Source organism: Somniosus microcephalus, chromosome 2, assembly GCF_052327205.1.
Source record: "Somniosus microcephalus isolate GS21.2 chromosome 2, FLI_Smic_1.0, whole genome shotgun sequence".
Taxonomy (NCBI): Eukaryota; Metazoa; Chordata; class Chondrichthyes; order Squaliformes; family Somniosidae; genus Somniosus; species Somniosus microcephalus.
In genome coordinates, this window is record NC_140988.1 from 391,238,651 (window position 1) to 391,259,537 (window position 20,887).

At 48.0% G+C, this 20,887-nt stretch overlaps 2 long non-coding RNA genes across 2 annotated transcripts in view; one reads left to right on the forward strand and one right to left on the reverse strand.

Annotated features, from left to right (window-relative positions):
• The window catches only part of LOC147123875 (uncharacterized), an 81,197-nt gene that overhangs the window by 37,747 nt on the left and 22,563 nt on the right, over positions 1-20,887 (forward strand). The window lies entirely within an intron of this gene.
• LOC147123876 (uncharacterized) lies at positions 1,088-20,243 on the reverse strand. The gene is made up of 4 exons (XR_015080596.1): positions 20,102-20,243; positions 9,508-9,564; positions 6,385-6,454; positions 1,088-1,526 (listed from the first exon to the last, which is right to left on the reverse strand). It is a non-coding gene; the product is annotated as an uncharacterized LOC147123876 (long non-coding RNA).

Consider the following 20,887-nt stretch of genomic DNA (forward strand, 5'->3'; position numbering starts at 1 on the left):
TTTCACACTCCTCCCCACCGCTAGCAGTGTCTGCTTCGCCCCTCTCCTTTGTGAAAACTGAAGCAAAGTATTCATTAAGAACCCCACCGACGTCTCCCGTCTCCACACACAGATTACCCTCATGGTCTCTAATAGGCCCTACCCTTTCTTTAGTTATCCTCTTACTCTTAAAATATTTATAAAACATCTTTGGGTTTTTCCTTGATTTTACTTGCCAAGAATTTTTCATGCTCTCTCTTTGCTTTCCTAATATCATTTTTAATTGCACCCCTGCACGTTCTGTACTCCTCTAAAGATTCTGGAGTTTTTAGCCCTCGGTATCTGTCATACGCCTCCCTTTTTTTCTTTCTCCTATCCTGTATGTCTCTAGACATCCAGGGGGCTCTAGATTTGTTAGTCCCACCTTTTTTCTTTAAGGGCACATGTTTGGTCTGAACCCTCCGGATCTCGCCCTTGAATGCCTCCCACTGCTCTGACACTGATTTACCTTCAAGTAGCTGTTTCCAGTCCACTAAGGCTAAATCCCCACTGAGCTTAGCAAAATTTGCTTTTCCCCAATTTAGAATTTTTATTCCTGGTCTATCCTTGTCCTTTTCCATAACTACCTTAAATCTAACAGAATTATGGTCACTAGCACCAAAATGCTCCCCCACTGGTACGCCTTCTACCTGCCCAGCTTCATTCCCTAAAACTAAGTCCAGAACCACCCCCTCCGTTGTTGGGCTTGCTATATATTGGCAAAAAAAGATCTCCTGGATGCATTTTAGGAATTCCGCACCCTCTATACCCTTCACACTAATTTTATCCCAGTTAATATTGGGGTAGTTGAAATCCCCTACTATTACTGTCCTATAGTTTTTGCACTTCTCAGAAATTTGTCCTGCTTTACTAAAGCACTTTCAATCAAAGCAGCATAAAGCCTTGCGAGAGAAGCCGCAAACATTTCCATTTACCTAACACACTTTTAGCTAAATTGATTAGTAGATTTTAATCACTGGCTATGTTTTTAGTCTCACTATTGCTAACATGAAATATCTGTGATATGTTGCTCAGCCTGCTCTTTATTTGGTCAGATTATTCACCAGAGTTAGACCCACAAGTAGTTGCCAGGAGTAACAGTGCTGTTACCCCATGAAAAATAAATATATATAATTAGTAGAAATACTATAATTAATGTTAAACAATAGAATTATTGCTGAATAAATACTCGGAGTTGTGAAGTTGATCATGCAGGTTACAACATAGAAGTGAAGTGAAATAACTGCTCAACATATCACACCAAGTACTTCTGACTGACTTTGTGGTCCTTACTGTGAATGATTGCTTCAGTGGGAAAATTGTCTCTTTATTCAGATTAAATAGTATCGTGCTCATTGGAATGTTTCTGACCTGCGCCCCTTCCCCACAACATTCTAGGGTTTTAATACAAGGTAATACGCAGAACAGAGATGTGGTCACAGATGGGCACGTATCGTGATCTTGTTTGTTTAATAAGGTCATTGTTGTTGGCCAGTAGATGTCTGAATCTGTGGAGAGAAGAGTTTTAATAAATGGTCAATGGTTTAGCAGTGAGTGGGCTGTCTGAGAACTTCTTTCCCCTTATCGGTTAATTCTCGTTCTCTTGCTGCCCTCTTGCTCTGTGGAGATTACCTTTACGAAATAAGAAACCGTGATTGCAAAAAACCGGTGATGGGCTTTGTGCCAATGAGAAGTTGTGCTTCACTTTCTAGAGAACTGCAAGCTCTAAGAATTAGCGCAGCAGCTCGGATTAGGGAAATATCAGGAGCCAGGCTTGTGTGTGGTGGGGTATTATGGATCTGCTAAATATCCAGGAAGAGTACACAATTATAAAGTGTCCAAGGGATGTGTTGCTCAAGCAGAGAATGCTGAGTTCAAGGTTCAGCTAGCTTTATTTTACAGGAGGAAAGGTTTTGGGCAGCCCAGTCCAAAGGTGGGAGCCCCACCTCACCCTTCCAGATAAAGAATAGTGAAAGAACCAGGAGGTGACCAACAGGAAGCATAAGTACGCCAGCTCTCAGTTTCAAGTCAGTGTTTCTTCATGCCTTGGCTGGGGTGGTGTCTTTGGCTGCTCCCAAATAAGACCATTGACATGGGAGTGGACAAACCCGGGGCAGGGGGGTTGGGCGGAGAACCCCCTACACCCAGAGTTTCTGCATCTCCTGCCCTCGGGTGGGGTCAGCGGCGCTGAAACCAGACCAGGTGTACCAGGCCACGAAAGGGCAGTAGTGGGGTCCACCTGGGATCCAGAGCAGGAACATGGCTTTGATTCCTGGAGGAACAGGGTTTTGTTTTTAAAAATGATTTCAGTGCTCGGCACCCCCACTGGAACTGACAACCTCTGCCGCAAGTTTCAGCCTGTGGGACAAGGTGGGGACCCTCCATGCTCTTACACCAGAATCTTCCTTCTCCCAATGATTGTCAGCCCCACTATTATGAGAGCAAAGACAGAGACACAGGGAAAGTGATCATTAGCAACACCAATGCAGCGTGGAGCCATGGGGATAGGAGATGAGAAGTTGCTGCGGGATTCTACCGGGGATACAGAGCAGGATAGAAATTGGAATGTGTTTCTGGCATATCATGGGCGCAATGTACGCCAATTTCTGGCCGTGAGGTTCTCTGCACAATCTGTGCTGGAGGCCATCGAATTTTTAAAAATTTATTTTATTGCCTTTGAGAAGGTGCCCGTGAACTGCCTTCTTGAACCGCTGCAGTCCGTGTGGTGAAGGTGTTCCCACACTGCTGTTAGGGAGGGAGTTCCAGGATTTTGACCCAGCGACGATGAAGGAACGGTGATATATTTCCACGTCAGGATGGTGTGTGACTTGGAGGGGAACGTGCAGGTGGTGGTGTTCCCATGCGCCTGCTGCCCCTGTCCTTCTAGGCGGAAGAGGTCACGGGTTTGGGAGGTGCTGCCGAAGCAGCCTTGGCGAGTTGCTGCAGTGCATCTTGCAGATGGTACACACTGCAGCCACGGTACACCGGTGGTGGAGGGAGCGACTAGTGTGGGACAGCTCTCCTAATTTTGGCCCAAGTTCCCAGATGTTAATGAGGAGGACTTTGCAGGGTTGACTGGGCTAGGTGTGCATTTGTCGTGTTCGAATCCGATGCCTAGGTCGATGCCTGGTGGTCCGTCTGGTTTTATTCTTATTATATGTTTGATACAACTGAGTGGCTCACTAGGCCATTTCAGAGGGCAGTTAAGAGTCAACCACATTGCTGTGGGTCTGGAGTCACATATAGGCCAGACCGGGTAAGGACGGCAGACTTTCTTCCTAAAGGACATTAGTGAATCAAAAGGGTTTTTACAACAATCCAACAGCTTCATGGTCACCGTTACTTTTTATTCCAGATTTATTTATTAAACTGAATTGAAAATTCATAAACAGCCATGGTGGGACTTGAATACACATCTCCAGATTATCAGCCCAGGCCTCTAGATTACTTGGCCAGCAACATAACCACTGGAGTTCACCTCCCAGCTCCACAGCACTACAGCGGGCTGCTGTTGGCCCGCAATCGGGCCCCCCGCCCACATTTTCCTTCGACCCCACCCCACCCCGCCACCTCCCAGGGCTCACATGAGGGTCACGGGCAATGTCGGTGAGGTAGCAGGCCCAAATTAGATCCCTGGCATCGGGCGAGCTTCCTCTGACAGGCAGCTCGCCTCCATTTTCAAAATGAGGCCCAAGGCCCAATTTCGTGGTGAACCTTCTTCTTGATCCGCTGCAGGCTGTGTGGTGAAGGTACCCACAGTGCTGGTCGATAGAGATTCTGGTACATGAGTGACAGAGAGACACCCTGGCCTAGCAACAGTTGAGAGAGAGAGAGAGAGAGAGAGAGAGAAAGAATTACAGATCACCCTAGTAACAGCCAGTGTTCAAGATTGAAGTAAGGCCTTGGGATGTTTATAGTAGTACCAGAGAATCATAGAAGGTAGGAGTAGGCCATTCGGCCCCTCGAGCCTGCTGCGCCATTTAATGAGATCATGGCTGATCATCCAAATTCAGTACCCTGTCCCTGCCTTCTCTCCATATCCCTTGATCCCTTTAGCCTTAAGAAATATATCCAACTCCTTCTTGAATATACTTAATGAATTGGCCTCAACTGCCTTGTGTGGTAGAGAATTCCACAGGTTCCCCACTCTCTGGGTGAAGAAATTCCTCCTCATCTCAGTCCTAAATGGCTTACCCCTTCTCCTTAGACTGTGACCCCTGGTTCAGGACTCCCCGACCATCGGGAACATCCTTCCTGCAACTAGTCTGTCTAGTCCTGTTAGAATTTTATAACTTTCAATTAGATCCCTACTCATTCTTCTAAACTCTAGCGAATATAAGTCTAATTGACCCAATCTCTCCTCATAAGTCATTCTTGCCATCCCAGGTATCAGCCTGGTGAATCTTCGCTGCACTCTCTCCATGGCAAGAACATCCTTCCTCAGATAAGGTGACCAAAACTGCACACAATACTCAAGGTGTGGTCTCACCAAGGCCCTGTAAAACTGCAGCAAGACATCCTTGCTCCTGTACTCGAATCCTCTCGCTATGAAGGCCAACATACCATTTGCCTTCTTAACCGCCTGCTGCACCTGCATGCTTACCTTCAGTGACTGGTGCACAAGAACACCCAGGTCACGTTGCACTTCCCTTTTCCCAATCTATTGCCATTCAGATAATAATCTGTCTTCCTGTTTTTGCCACCGAAGTGGATAACCTCACATTTATCCACATTATACTGCATTTGCCATGCATCTGCCCAATCACCCGACCTGTCCAAATCATACCAGAGTTTCTCTGCATTCTCCTCACAGCACACATGCCCACCCAGCTTTGTGTCGTCTGCAAACTTGGCGATATTACATCTAGTTCCCTCGTCCAGATCATTAATATATATTGTGAATAGCTGGGGTCCTAGCACTGATCCCTGCAGTACCCCACTAGTCACTGCCTGCCACTCGGAGAAAGACCCGTTTATTCCAACTCTTTGCTTCCTGTCTGCCAAACAGTTCTCTATCCAAGACAGTACCTTGTCCCCAATCCCGTGTGCTTTAACTTTGCATGCTAATCTCTTATGCGGGACCTTATTGAAAGCCTTCTGAAAGTCGAAATACACCACATCCACTGGTTCTCCTTTATCTATTCTACCAGTTACATGCTCAAAAAATTCCAGTAGGTTAGTCAAGCTTGATTTACCTTTTGTAAATCCATGTTGACTTTGTCCGATCCTGTCACTGTTTTCCAAGTGCTCTGCTATTACATCTTTTATAATGGACTCTAGCATTTTCCCCACTATCGATGTCAGACTTACCAGTCTATAATTCCCCGTTTTCTCTCTACCACCTTTTTTGAATAGTGGGGTAACATTAGTTGCCCTCCAATCAATGGGAACTGTTCCAGAGTCAATAGAATTTTGGAAGATGACCAGCAATGTACCTACTATTTCTAGGGCTACTACCTTAAGTACCCTAGGATGTAGATTATCAGGCCCATGGGATTATCGGCCTTCAATCCCGCCAATTTCCCTAACACCATTTCCCTACAAATACTGATTTGATTCAATTCCTCCCTCTCATTAGACCCTATGTTCCCCGACATCTCTGGGAGGTTACTTGTGTCCTCCTTTTTGAAGACAGATCCAAAGTATGTATTTAATTGGTCTGCCATTTCTTTGTTCCCCATTATAAATTCCCCTGATTCTGACTGCAAGAGACCTACGCTTGACTTCACCAATCTTTTTCTGTTCACATATCTATAGAAGCTTTTACAGTCAGTTTTTATGTTCCCTGGAAGCTTACTCTCATACTCTATTTTCCCCCTCTTAATTAATCCCTTTGTCCTCCTTTGCTAAATCCTAAACTGCTCCCAATCCTCAAGTTTGCTGCTTTGTCTGGCCAAATTATATGTCCTCTCCTTGGATCTTATGCTATCCCTAATTTCCCTTGTTAGCCACGGTTGAGTCACCTTTTTTGTTTTATTTTTATGCCAAACAGGGATGAACAAATTCTGTAGTTCATCCATGCGATCTTTAAATGTTTGCCATTGCCTATCCACCGTCAACCCTTTAAGTAATGTTCCCCAATCCATCCTAGCCAACTCATGCCTCATACCATCGTAATTTCCTTTATTTAAATTCAAGACCCTAGTCTCTGAGTCAACTAATTCACTCTCCATCTTAATGAAGAATTCTCTCATATTATGATCCCTCCTCCCCAAGGGGCCTCGCACAACAAGACTGCTAATTAATCCTTTCTCATTACATTGGACATTGGGCCCATCATCAACACTTTCATCCCCAAACAGTTGGCAGGCAACCCTTTTATGTTTGGAACAGTGATTGTGTATTAGAAACGGTTCAGTTACTTACGGGGTTGGACTGTCAGACTACGGTATTCGGGAGTGGAGGTTGCAGTCCAGTGGAGGCATCAATGTGCGCTCTAAATGGAGAAGAAATCACTGTGAGCTTGCTGTACACCAGAGAGATCGATTTTCCTCTACTGTTTAGTCAGTTCCTCTCCCCTGCCCTTTTTAAACCACTTTCTCTCTGACTAAGAGGCTGGACATGTAACCTGCTCCAGACCTCTGTCAGTTCCAAGAAGTCTGTAACTGCTTTAGGGGGCGAGTAAGAATAGTGTTTGTCCACTCCCACTCCTTCTTTCAAGAGAGGTTCTGCTGCACAAAACCTTCCCTGATATCTCAGCTGAAATGCTATGTGGACACCAAAGGGGTCATTTTCCAACTTTGCGCTTCTGGTGAGAAGCCTCGCCCGTCAGAAGCACATGTTGGAAGTTTGGGCAGGTGCTGCACATGATTTCCAAACCGTTTCAATCAATGGTTGGAAGATTGTACGCAGCCTGCACCTGAATTTCCAATGTGTGCTTCTGGCAGGCAAGTCTTCTCACAAGGAACACAACATCAGATAATTACCCCCCTTGACTGCTCGACACACCCCAAATTTCAGCTGCAAGGCAGGCTGCAGATAAAAATGCAAAGCAGGCTCTAAACTACAAATACCAGGCAGTTCCTGGGCTCTGCACACCAGGCACCTTATACAACCCCAGCTCTCCACTTTGACTCCCAAGAACAGATCAACCCAGATCGCAAGACAGGCCCCAATTCTGACCTCAAGGTAGCTGCCAACTGTGACCCTCAAGCAGACCTTGACTCTGCTCCCCTGGCTGATCGTGACTCTCCAGGGGTGTCACCAAGCCAAACATTATCCACACTAATAGGTAGATATAAAAACAAAAGTGCCGATTTTAACTTGGAATGAGAGTACACCGTGCAGGGGCAGGATGGGCAGGAAGTGCTGATGACAGTGCCGACGTGAGGCTTCGACCATTTTAACTCCCAGCTCTCAAGCTTGAACCCGGCAGAAATGACTGGGTGGTTGGCAGGTGGGCGAGAATCGGTTTTCACATGCCAGAAGGCCGCTTCCGCGGATTCGATGGATCTGTCCCCGGCACAAAGGTCTGTGGTCAGGGGAGGGTTGGGATGGGATTGAGGTTGGGGGAGGGAGAAGGAACACCAGGACAGGGAAGGCCCAAGGTTTCCCTGAGGACCCTAAAGGTGCGCACTTGCTATTACCACTTTGGGCCCTGTAGTGGATCCGCCACTACGCAGCTTGCACTACCCGGGAATAAAATCATGTCGCGGTCCGAATGACGTCCTCATGCCCCGACTTTTAAATATCAACAAGGCCCTCACCTGCCTGACATTGACGGCAGGCACAAACTTCTCAGAAACACAGAAGGAAGTGCTCTACCGTCAGTTTAATCGCGCACCCGCCCCGTTCCATCTGGGCAGTGGGCAGAGATAAATTGGCTCTTATGTTTGTCAAATTTACTGACGGCGGGAGAGACAAAGGATGTAGCAAAAGGTTGGCAGAATTATTTTGATAGGCCAGGGGATTGGGCAGATAAATGGCAGGTGAAATATTACATTGATGAATATCAAATACAGGAAACTTCGCGATATCCGGCACCGACGGGACCGGCGTGATGCCGATCTATGAAAACTTCCGGACAGGCCAGCGCTAATGTTGAAGGATATGGAGGTTTTCATCTCCGTATCTGACAACAAACACTGTTGCTTAGCAACAGCTTGTAAACAGTCAGCCGGTATCTTGGAAGCATCTCTGTAGCTTAGCAACAGCTTCAGAGAGGCTTTCCAGAGACTGACTGTTTAAAAAAATGCTAGGAGAAGAAAAAAAAAGAAAAAAAACCTAACAAAACGGCTGCTGATTTCTGCCGTTAGATCGAGGTTTCTGGACATACAACCTCCGGATAAACCAAAGTTTCCTGTACTACATATTGGGCAAAGGATTGTACATTACACAGTGAGTGAAAGTGAACTGCAGAGAGAGATCTGGAAGTGAACCTGTGAGAGAGGCTAATTCATAAATGGGGGGAGTTTATTGTGACAGTAAATGCTGGGATATGTAGCAAGAATAATTGGGCAGAAGTCTCTGAAGATCACACCTGGGCTCCACAGTGCACGTTTCAGTATTGTGTTCAATTCACCGCATCACAAGTATTAGCGAGGGCACAATGAAGAGCAACAAGACTGATCCCAAAATGAAAGGAGTTGAGCTCTGAGAGAGAACTCTGTGCTCCTAGTAGGGAAGTCACCTAGGAACAAAGGAAGACAGGAGGAGCCCATTCAGCCCCTCGAGCCTGCTCCTCCATTCAGTTAGATCATGGCTGATCTGTACCTCAACCCCATTTACCCACCTTCGCTCCATATCCCTGAATAGCCTTACCTAACAAAAATCTATTGATCTCCGTCTTGAGGGCTCCAATTGACCCAGCTTCCGCAGCCTTTTGGGGAGGAGAGTTCCAGGGTTCACTAACCGTTGTGTAAAAAGATGCTTTCTAATCTCCCTCCTAAATGGCCAGCTCTAATTTTAACACTGTGCCCCCACCAGAGGAATTAGCTTCTGTGTATCTACCCTATTGAATCCCTTTATCATTGTAAACCCCTAGATCAGATCACCGCTCAACCATCTAAACTCAAGGGAATACAAGCCACGTTTATGCAAATTGTCCACATAAGATAACCTCCAAGCCCTGGTATAATTCTGGTTAATCTGCACTGCACGCCCTCCAAGGGCAATATATCTTTCCTGAGGTGCAGTGGCAAAAATTAAATGCAATACGCCAGCTGGGGTCTGACCAATACTCTGAACAACTGACCATCACTTCCTTACTTGATGTTGAGAGGAAACAATTAAAACAGATCAGCATATGCCGTGAAGTCAAAGCATTCTAAGCCCGTGATATCATGGCGTGTGTTCCATCTCCAGGAAACTCAATCGACAAGAGACAAAAACATGCCGAAATTTCATCGCAGTGAATATATTGCCCCGATGTCAGGGCTTCCTTAACAGCAAAATGTAATTTTCATCTTTCTGTAACAGGACAATAGCAATCGCCACATTAATGGTTAAGGATCAGGAGATTAGGAAAAACTGAAGATTTTTCAACTGTACCTCTGTGCAGGAACCATCTCCTGGTCGGACTCAAACAGAAGGTTGTTCTCTTTGGTCCTGAGAAAGGAAAGAGTCTAATCATCAGTAGTGAACTTCGGCCCGTCATTAGCCCCTCATATCTCCTCACAGGCAGTCACAACGGCAACTGGCCCAATAAATTTACCAGCCATCTGTAAATTTATGCAGGAACAGTGAGAGTGGACAAGGGGACAGGAGGCGACAGGGGCTGAGTGGGTAGTTATAAACAGAGGTGGGGGGAGTAGTGGGAAGCTGAAGGAACATGATGTGATTGAGGGAGTGTGGCAGTAACACAAGTAATTGGGGCGGTGGGGATGGAAAGGCATCCGCAGAGAGCCATATTATCACTTCAACCCTGACCCCCAACACCGCCTGCGGCTATTGGTGGCTTCACACTGCACCATACCATCCCACACCCTAACACCACGACATAACATCCCACCCCCCTAACACCACGACATACCATCCCATCCCCCCTAACACCACGACATACCATCCCACACCCCTAACACCATGACATACCATTCCATCCCCCCCAACACCACGACATACCATCCCACCCCCTAACACCACGACATACCATCCCATCCCCCCTAACACCACGACATACCATCCCACCCCCTAACACCACGACATACCATACCATCCCCCCTAACACCACGACATACCATCCCACACCACTAACACCACGACATACCATCCCACCCCGCAACACCCGACATACCATCCCACCCCCTAACACCACGACATACCATCCCACCCCTTAACACCACGACATACCATCCCACCCCCTAACACCCGACATACCATCCCACCCCCTAACACCACGACATACCATCCCACCCCCTAACACCACGACATACCATCCCACCCCCTAACACCACGACATACCATCCCACCCCCTAACACCATGACATACCATCCCACCCCCTAACACCACGACATACCATCTCACCCCCTAACACCACGACATACCATCCCACCCACTAACACCACGACATACCATCCCACCCCCTAACACCACGACATACCATCCCACCCCCTAACACCACGACATACCATCCCACCCCCTAACACCACGACATACCATCCCACCCCCTAACACCATGACATACCATCCCACCCCCTAACACCACGACATACCATCCCACCCCCAAACACCACGACATACCATCCCACCCACTAACACCACGACATACCATCCCACCCCCTAACACCACGACATACCATCCCACCCCCTAACACCCGACATACCATCCCACCCCCTAACACCACGACATACCATCCCACCCCCTAACACCACGACATACCATCCCACCCCCTAACACCACGACATACCATCACACCCCCTAACACCATGACATTCCATCCACCCCCTAACACCACGACATACCATCCCACCCACTAACACCACGACATACCATCCCACCCCCTAACACCCGACATACCATCCCACCCCCTAACACCACGACATACCATCCCACCCCCTAACACCACGACATACCATCCCACCCCCTAACACCACGACATACCATCCCACCCCCTAACACCACGACATACCATCCTACCCCCTATCACCACGACATACCATCCCACCCCCGAACACCACGACATACCATCCCACACCCTAACACCACGACATACCATCCCACCCCCTAACACCACGACATACCATCCCACCCCCTAACACCACGACATACCATCCCACCCCCTAACACCACGACATACCATCCCACCCTCTAACACCACGACATACCATCCCACCCCCTAACACCACGACATACCATCCCACCCCCTAACACCACGACATACCATCCCACCCCATAACACCACGACATACCATCCCACCCCCTAACACCACGACATACCATCCCACCCCCTAACACCACGACATACCATCCCACCCCCTAACACCACGACATACCATCCCACCCCCTAACACCACGACATACCATCCCAACCCCCTAACACCACGACATCCCATCAACCCCCGTAACACCACGACATACCATCCCACTCCCCTAACACCACGACATACCATCCCACACCCCTAACAGCACGACATACCATCTCACCCACTAACACCACGACATACCATCCCACCCCCTAACAGCACGACATACCATCCCACCCCCTAACACCACGACATACCATCCCACCCCCCTAACACCACGACATACCATCCCACCCCCTAACACCACGACATACCATCCCACCCCCTAACACCACGACATACCATCACACCCCCTAACACCACGACATACCATCCCACCGCCTAACACCACGACATACCATCCCACCCCCTAACACCATGACATACCATCCCACACCCTAACACCACGACATACCATCCCACCCCCTAACACCACGACATACCATCCCACACCCTAACACCACGACATACCATCCCACCCCCTAACACCACGACATACCATCCCACCCCCTAACACCACGACAAACCATCCCACCCCCTAACACCATGACATACCATCCCACCCTCTAACACCACGACATACCATCCCACCCCCTAACACCACGACAAACCATCCCACCCCCTTACACCACGACATACCATCCCACCCCCTAACACCACGACATACCATCCCACCCCCTAACACCACGACATACCATCCCACCCCCTAACACCACGACATACCATCCACCCCCCTAACACCACGACATACCATTCCACCCCCTAACACCACGACATACCACCCCACCCTAACACCACGACATACCATCCCACCCCCTAACACCACGACATACCATCCCACCCCCTAACACCACGACATACCATCCCACCCCCTAACACCACGACATACCATCCCACCCCCTAACACCACGACATACCATCCCACCCCTGTTGTATCCGTGTGTTAAGAGAGACACGGAAGGCAGGAGTTGGTTTCACAGGTGTTTACTGAACAAAGTTTGGAGGTGAACTAACAGATAGAAGACAATATACAGGCTTATATAGCCCGAGTGGCCATTACCGGCATACAGTACACAGGGGGCTCTTAAAGGCACATACACCACAATTCCTCCCCTTTTAGACAACCAGTACATAATATTTTAAGTAATCATTAATTAACATGTTACAAGAACAATAATCTACACATTGCTGCAGTTAATCAATTATAAGCCAGTCTCTCTGGAGGCTTCCTGACTCGGTCCGGATAACGCCTCAGTGGTGTAGTAGTTTCTGGTGGTGTAGTAGGTTCTTTTGGCAAGGCTGATTCGGCTTGAATGCCAGTGTCGGGTTCATCTGGTTCCAGTATCACCGGATCGGAGGTAGATACCATGGGTATCTCTACTTCATCATTAGGTGTATAGAGTTGTGGTGTAGGTTGTCCCTTTTCGGATGACTCTATGATCTGGTCAGCATGGCGCCTTATTATGCTTTCTCCAATGTCCACGGTATACATCAGCGGTCCTAGTCGTGTGCAAATAGTTCCAGGCTGCCATTTCTCGGTACGGTAGTCCCGGGCCAAAACTTGTTGACCTATCTGGAAGGTTCTAGTTGGCCTTTCATTCATGCCTTGAAATTTCCGGTTCTCCACGTCCGTTCTGATGTTTGGCTTGATCAAATCCAGCCGGCATCTTAGGCTTCTATTGAAGAACATCATGGCGGGAGTTTGGTTTGTAACCACATGTGTTGCATTCCTGTATGCAAACAAGAAATTATTTACCTTATGCTGAAGTTTTATGTCTTCATTACCCATGGCCTTTATGGCCTTCTTGAAGGTCTGGACAAACCTTTCAGCTAATCCATTGGTGGCGGGATGGTATGGGGCGGACATGTAGTGCTTAACCCCATTGTTTTTTAAGAACTTCCTGAATTCTTTGGACACAAATTGCGGTCCATTATCAGAACAGATCTGTTCAGGCAGCCCATTCCTGGCAAATATGGTCCTTAATACTGTGATGGTTTTTTCCGTGGTGGTGGAGGACATCTTTATTACCTCCGGCCACTTGGAGTGTGCATCAACCGCGATTAAGAACATTGAGTCCATAAATGGACCAGCAAAGTCGATGTGTACCCTTTGTCATGGAGATGAGGGCCACTCCCATGGATGTAGAGGGGCTTGTGGTGGGGCGTTTTGGACCTTCTGGCATTCTAGGCAGCTCTTGGTCATTTCTTCGATGTCTCCATCGAATCGACACCTGGCCACCACACAAACGCTCTGGCTAGGTTCTTCATTTTCACTCCATCCAGATGCCCCTCGTGAAGCTCCTTTAGCACTTTATCCTGGAGTTTGGGTGGAATCACCACTCTGGATCCACACATCAAGGTTCCTCGGCACACTGACAGCTGTTCTCTTCTTTGCGAGAATGCTGGCAACAGTGGTTCGCCATGTGCTGGCCATCCCTTCACCGTTAAATCGTAGACTCGTGAGAGAGTCGGGTCATTTCTCGTTTCCTTTTCAATGGCAGAATTTGTTACTGGTAGACATTCCACTATGGTTGAGTGGAACATCTCCACTGGGTCTACTGTAGGTGCCTCTTCTACCGTTGGCAACGGTAGGCGCAATAAACCGTCAGCATTCCCATGCTGTTTTGATCCTTTGTATTCTATGTCATATTGGTGTGCCCCTAGGAAAAGGGACCACCTCTGTAGCCTTTGCGCTGTCATAATGGGAACACCCTTTTTAGGGTTGAATATGGAGACGAGGGGTTGATGGTCAGTCAACAAGGTAAATTTTTGTCCGTGTAGGTAATGGTTGAATTTCTTCACTCCCCATACCAGGCTGAGTGCTTCCCTGTCGATCTAGGCATAGTTACGCTCAGCTGAGTTCAATGAGCGTGACGCAAAAGCTATCGGCCGCTCCGAGCCATCAGGGAATCTATGCGATAATACCGCTCCTACGCCGTAAGGGGGTGCATCGCACGCCAGTCTGATTGGCAGTGATGGGTTGTAATGAGCCAAAACTTCCTTGGACGTGATCAAGCCTTTGCATTTATGGAAGGCACGTTTACAGTCTTCGCTCCATTTCCAAATTACTCCCGTTTGTAGCAGTTCGTTAAGAGGGTGCAGAAGAGTTGACAAGTTCGGTAAAAATTTATGATAGTAATTTATCAATCCCAGGAACGACCTTAATTGTGAGACATTTTCAGGTGCTGGGGCTTTTATGACTGCTTCAATTTTTTCAGGTGACTTATGCAACCCTTCCTCGTTAATTATGTGGCCACAATATGATGTTTGTTTCTGGAAAAATTCGCACTTGGGGCGATTTACTCGTAGGCCCCGTTCTCTCAGCCTAGTGAGCACCTGCTCCAAATTGGCAAGGTGCTCGTTGTCGTTTTCTCCTGTTACAAGGATGTCGTCTAGGTAGCATTGAGTCCCTGGAATCCCTTGGAGGACTTGCTCCATAGCTCTTTGCCAGATAGCTGGAGCTGATGCTACTCCGAAAACCAGTCGATTGTACTGGTACAGGCCTTTGTGTGTATTTATCGTGAGATACTTTTTAGAGGCCTCTTCAACCTCCATCTGCAGATATGCCTGTGCCAAATCAATTTTGGTGAAACGTTTCCCTCCGGATAGTGAGGCGAAAATATCTTCTATCCTCGGAAGAGGATACTGTACCGTGTGAAGGGTCGGGTTTACAGTCACCTTGAAGTCCCCACAGATGCGAATTTTTCTCTGTTCTTCAGATTTATCATTATTCAACGTTTTCTTCATGACCGGGACGATGGGTGTTGCCCACTCGCTCCAATCTATCTTGGATAATACGCCTGCCTTTTCCAAATTCTCCAGCTCTGCCTCGACTGCTGGATGAATTGCGTATGGCACCGGCCTTGCCTTTAAAAACTTGGGAATTGCCGCATCTTCCACTTTTATTGAGGCGGTGATGCCTTTCAAGGTTCCTAGTTTCTGTTGAAACACTTCCTTGGCGTTGGCCAAGATGTCTTTTAATCATTCCGGCATGACGTCATCATCATTTTTTTTCTTACTGGTCACCGTCAGTGCCTGAATGGAGTGCCAGTCTAAACGTATCTTCCTGATCCATTCACGTCCCAACAGCGGTGGACCACCATCTTGCAGAACGTATAAATATAACTTCTGTATTTCCTTGCCGTTGTATACAACAGGCACCCTTATTTTCCCTTTGGGGTATACTTTCTGCCCCGTATATGTTTTCAAGATAATGGATGTGTCTTTCAAAGGTATATGCGGAAATAGCCGCTCGTAATCCCGTCGGCTTATGACGGTCAGAGCTGATCCTGTATCTAGCTCCATTTTAACTGGGGACCCCGCTATCATGAGGGTAACCCAAATGGTCTGGTAATCTTCTTTGGCAATTACATTATGTAATTTGAGACAGCTTAGTCTCTTGTTTCCAGAGTCGCTATCGCTCTTCTGGTCTTCGGAGCTACTGTCCGTCATCATTTGTACCTTTCTGTACTTTTCCTTATTGATTTTTTTCCTGTCCGTGGATTTTTTGTGTCCAGATCGGCATACACGTGCAATGTGTCCAATCTTTTCGCATTGCCTGCATGCTTTGTCCTTGAACCAGCAGTCCCTCTGGTCATGGGTGGATCTGCCGCAGCGATAACATCTCTCGAAACCCTGTGTCATTTCATGGGTGCCGAAGTCCTGTGTCTTTTGCTGTATCTCTGCAGCTCCTCTTGCGGCTGCTTCGTATGATACAGCCATACTGAAAGCCTTGTCCAGTGTCAAATCTTTCTCAGAAAGTAGCCTTTTCTGTGTTCCTTCACTTAGGAGACCGCAGACGAATTTGTCTCGAAGAGAATCTGCCAGTCCTGCCCGAATTGGCAGTGCTTTGATAGCTTCCTTAATTCGGTGATAAATCAGCATTACTTTCATTCTTGTGCTGATTCCTCTTGAAGAATTTGAATCGTTCCGCTCTCAGCAGCGGTGTTGGGTTTAAGTGCTCCTGTAGGGTATCAACAATCTCCTTAAAATTCTTGTCCTTTGGTTTGGCTGGAGTGATTAAGTTTCGTAACAGCCCGTATGTCCTTGCGCCCATTTGATTTAGAAGTACTGATGCCTTTTTATCATTTTCTATTCCATTTGCTGTGAAATATACCTCCACTCTTTCCACATATGTGGTCCAATCCTCTATATCGTTATCGAAAGCATTAATATTGCCAGCCTTAGGCATCCTGAAAAAAAAATGGCGCCTCCCGCGCTTTCCTTTCTTCCCTGCAGAAAAAAATGGCGCTTCCCGCGCTTTCCCGCCGCTGCTGCTGCTGACAACGCTGTTTTCCGCGGTTTTTATTTACAGGTGGCGACTCGTTCCCGCCGGACTCTCTGGGACTTTTCCCTCCCTCTGCTTGGTCCGAACGCCGACCTGCTTTGCAGTGCCGGCCGTCTCCCGAGTGCTCCCCCCCTCTGTCTCTGTTTGCCTCCGCCTTCGCTGCTCGGCCCCGCTGCAGAGCCAGCCGATGGAGCCCCAGCCCGCCGCCCAGGAAGGATTACTGCAGTACCTGCCACCAGCTCGGCTAGCTGGTGAAGCCACAGTTTTTTTTTGGTTTTTATTCTTTCTTGCTTTTCTTCGACTTTCGTCTGAGGAATCGATCTCCTTGAGGTGCTGCCGAATTGCAGGTAAGTCCGTTTCCAATTCGTCGCCACTGTTGTATCCGTGTGTTAATAGAGACATGGAAGGCAGGAGTTGGTTTCACAGGTGTTTACTGAACAAAGTCTGGAGGTGAACTAACAGATACAAGACAATATACAGGCTTATATAGCCCGAGTGGCCATTACCGGCATTACAGTACACAGGGGGCTCTTAAAGGCACATACACCACAACCCCCTAACACCACGGCATACCATCCCACCCCCTAACACCACGACATACCATCCCACCCCACTAACACCACGACATACCATCCCACCCCCTAACACCATGACATACAATCCCACACCCCTAACAGCACGACATACCATCCCACCCCCTAACACCACGACATACCATCCCACCCCCCTAACACCACGACATACCATCCCACCCCCTAACACCACGACATACCATCCCACCCCCTAACACCACGACATACCATCCCACCCCCCTAACACCACGACATACCATCCCACCCCCCTAACACCACGACATACCATCCCACCCCCTAACACCACGACATACCATCCCACCCCCTAACACCACGACATACCATCCCACCCCCTAACACCACGACATACCATCCCACCCCCCTAACACCACGACATACCATCCCACCCCCTAACAGCACGACATACCATCCCACCCCCTAACACCACGACATACCATCCCACCCCCTAACACCACGACATACCATCCCACCCCCTAACACCACGACATACCATCCCACCCCCTAACACCACGACATACCATCCCACCCCCTAACACCACGACATACCATCCCACCCCCTAACACCACGACATACCATCCCACCCCCTAACACCACGACATACCATCCCACCCCCTAACACCACGACATACCATCCCACCCCCTAACACCACGACATACCATCCCACACCCCTAACACCACGACATACCAACCCACCCCCCTAACACCATGAGATACCATCCCTCACCTTGTGCAATACCATCCACTCTGACTTTGACCCTGGCTCTAACCCAGCTACAATCCTGACCCTCCCCCCAGTCTCACTCCTGACCCTCACGAACTGGATTGCTCTAGAGAGCCGGCATGGACTCATAGAATCATAGAAAGTTACAGCACGGAAGGAGGCCATTTCGGCCCATCATGTCCGCGCCGGCCAACAAAGAGCTCTCCAGCCTAATCCCACTTCCCAGCTCTTGGTCCGTAGCCCTGCAGGTTACAGCATCCCAAGTGCACATCCAAGTACTTTTTAAATGTTGTTAGGGTTCCTGCCTCTACCAGCCTTTCAGGCAGTGAGTTCCAGGCCCCCACAACCCCCTGGGTGAAGAAATTTCCCCTCAAATCCCCTCTAAACCTTCCACCAATTATTTTAAATCTGTGCCTCCTGGTTTTTGACCCCTCTGCTAAGTGAAATAGGTCCTTTCTATCCACTTTATCTAGGCCCCTCATAATTTTATACCCCTCAATAAGGTCTCCCCTCAGCCTCCTCTGTTCCGAGGAAAACAGACCCAGCCTATCCAATCTTTCCTCATAGCTAAGATTCTCTACTCCCAGCAACATCCTTGTAAATCTCCTCTGTACCCTCTCTAGTGCAATCACATCTTTCCTGTACAGGAAACTTTGTGATATCTGGCACCGACGGGACCAAGCTGTTGCCATCCCATCAAAACTGCCGGACAAACCAGCGCTAATGTTAAAACATACAGAGCTTTTGAGCTCTGTATCTAGCAACAAACCCTGTTGCTTAGCAACAGCTTCTAAACAGTCGGCCATAGCTTGCAAGCATCTCTGTAGCTAAGCAACAGCTTTAGCTAGACCTTGCAGAGCCTGACTGGTGAAAAAAAAGCAACGAAAAGAAAAAAACTTACTGAACCGACTCCTGAATTTTGTCGGTGGATCGAGCATTTCAGACAGTTAACCTCCGGATAAACCAAAGTTTCCTGTAATGTGGTGACCAGAACTGCACGCAGTACTCTAGCTGAGGCCTAACTAGTGTTTTATACAGTTGAAGCATAATCTCCCTGCTCTTGTATTCTATGCCACGGCTAATAAAGGCAAGCATTCCGTATGCCTTCTTAACCACCTTATCTACTTGGCCTGCTGCCTTCAGGGATCTGTGGACATGCACTCCAAGGTCCCTTTGTTCCTCTACACTACTCAGTGTCCTACCATTTAATGTGTATTCCCTTTCCTTGTTAGCCCTCCCCAAATGCATTACCTCACACTTCTCCGGATTGAATTCCATTTGCCACTGTTCTGCCCACCTGACCAATTTATTGATATCTTCCTGCAGTCTACAGCTTCCTCCAACCACACAGCCGATTTTAGTATCATCTGCAAACTTCTTAATCATACCCCCTATATTCAAGTCTAGATCATTGATATATACCACAAAAAGCAAGGGACCTAGTACTGAGCCCTGCGGAACCCCACTGGAAACAGCCTTCCAGTCACAAAAACACCCATCAACCATTACCCCCTGCTTCCTGCCTCCGAGCCAGTTTTGAATCCAACTTGACACTTTGCCCTGGATCCCATGGGCTTTTAACTTCGTGACCAGTCTGCCATGTGGAACCTTATCAAAAGCGTTGTTAAAGTCCATATAAACTACATCAAATGCACTACCCTCCTTGTTACCTCCTCAAAAAATTCAATCAAGTTTGTCAGACACGACCTTCCCTTAACAAATCCGTGCTGACTATCCTTGATTAATCCGTGTCTTTCTAAATGAAGATTTATCCTGTCCTTCAGAATTCTTTCCAATAATTTTCCCACCACCGAGGTTAGGCTGACTAGCCCGTAATTACTCGGTCTATCCTTTTCTCCCTTTTTAAACAAGGATACCACATTAGCAGTCCTCCGGCGCCACACCTGTAGCCAGAGAGGATTGGAAAATGATGGTCAGGGCCTCTGCTGCAGATCCAGCTCCTTGCCGTATCTTTGTCCGGTTCAGGACCTGGCAGTAGGGAGAATCCCTCATGCCTCTGTTTCCCCTGGGGATGCTCACCTTATACCCGGTTGAGTTGCCGGAGATGATGCATTCGCTTTACTGCATATAATCTTCACTAGAAACCACGTGATTAAGCCAATCACCAACATTATCAAAATCGGCACCAGGATTGCAGCCACCAATGTAGTCGGGTCAGTTGTACCTGGGGGAAGGGAGGAGAGATTGATCAGACTGCAGCATACCCAACTGTAGTGCCCATGCACCTGCTCAGCTAGTAATACTTTTCCTGCAATTAGATAATGGAACCGCACACAGGTCTTCAGATGGGGTCTGACCAGTGCCCTATACACCAACAGTGCAGCCTTTTTAAATCTGTACCCCTTCTAATGGAACCCACAAACCTATTTAAAAGCAAAATACTGCGGGCGCTGGAAATCTGAAATAAAAACAGAAAATGCTGGAAACACTCAGCAGGTCAGGCACCATCTGTGGAGTGAGAAACAGAGTTAACGTTTCAGGTCGATGACCCTTCGTCAGAACTGGAAAAAGCTGGAGATGGAACAGATTTTTAAGCAAGTGCAGGGGCTGGGAAAGGGGGGAGGGGAGGAAAGAACAAAAGGGAAGGACTGTGATAGGATGGAAGGCAGGAGAGATTAAGAGACACAAGGGATGATGGTGCAAGGCAAAAGGAGATGGTAATGGGACAAATTAAGAAACAAACGATGGCTCTAGATGAAGTGTAAACGGCTGAAAGATCGGCAGTTGCCATGTGAGAGAGAGAAAAACAAAATAAAAAGGATGGGGCCGAGGTTATGATCTGAAATTGTTGAACTCGATGTTGAG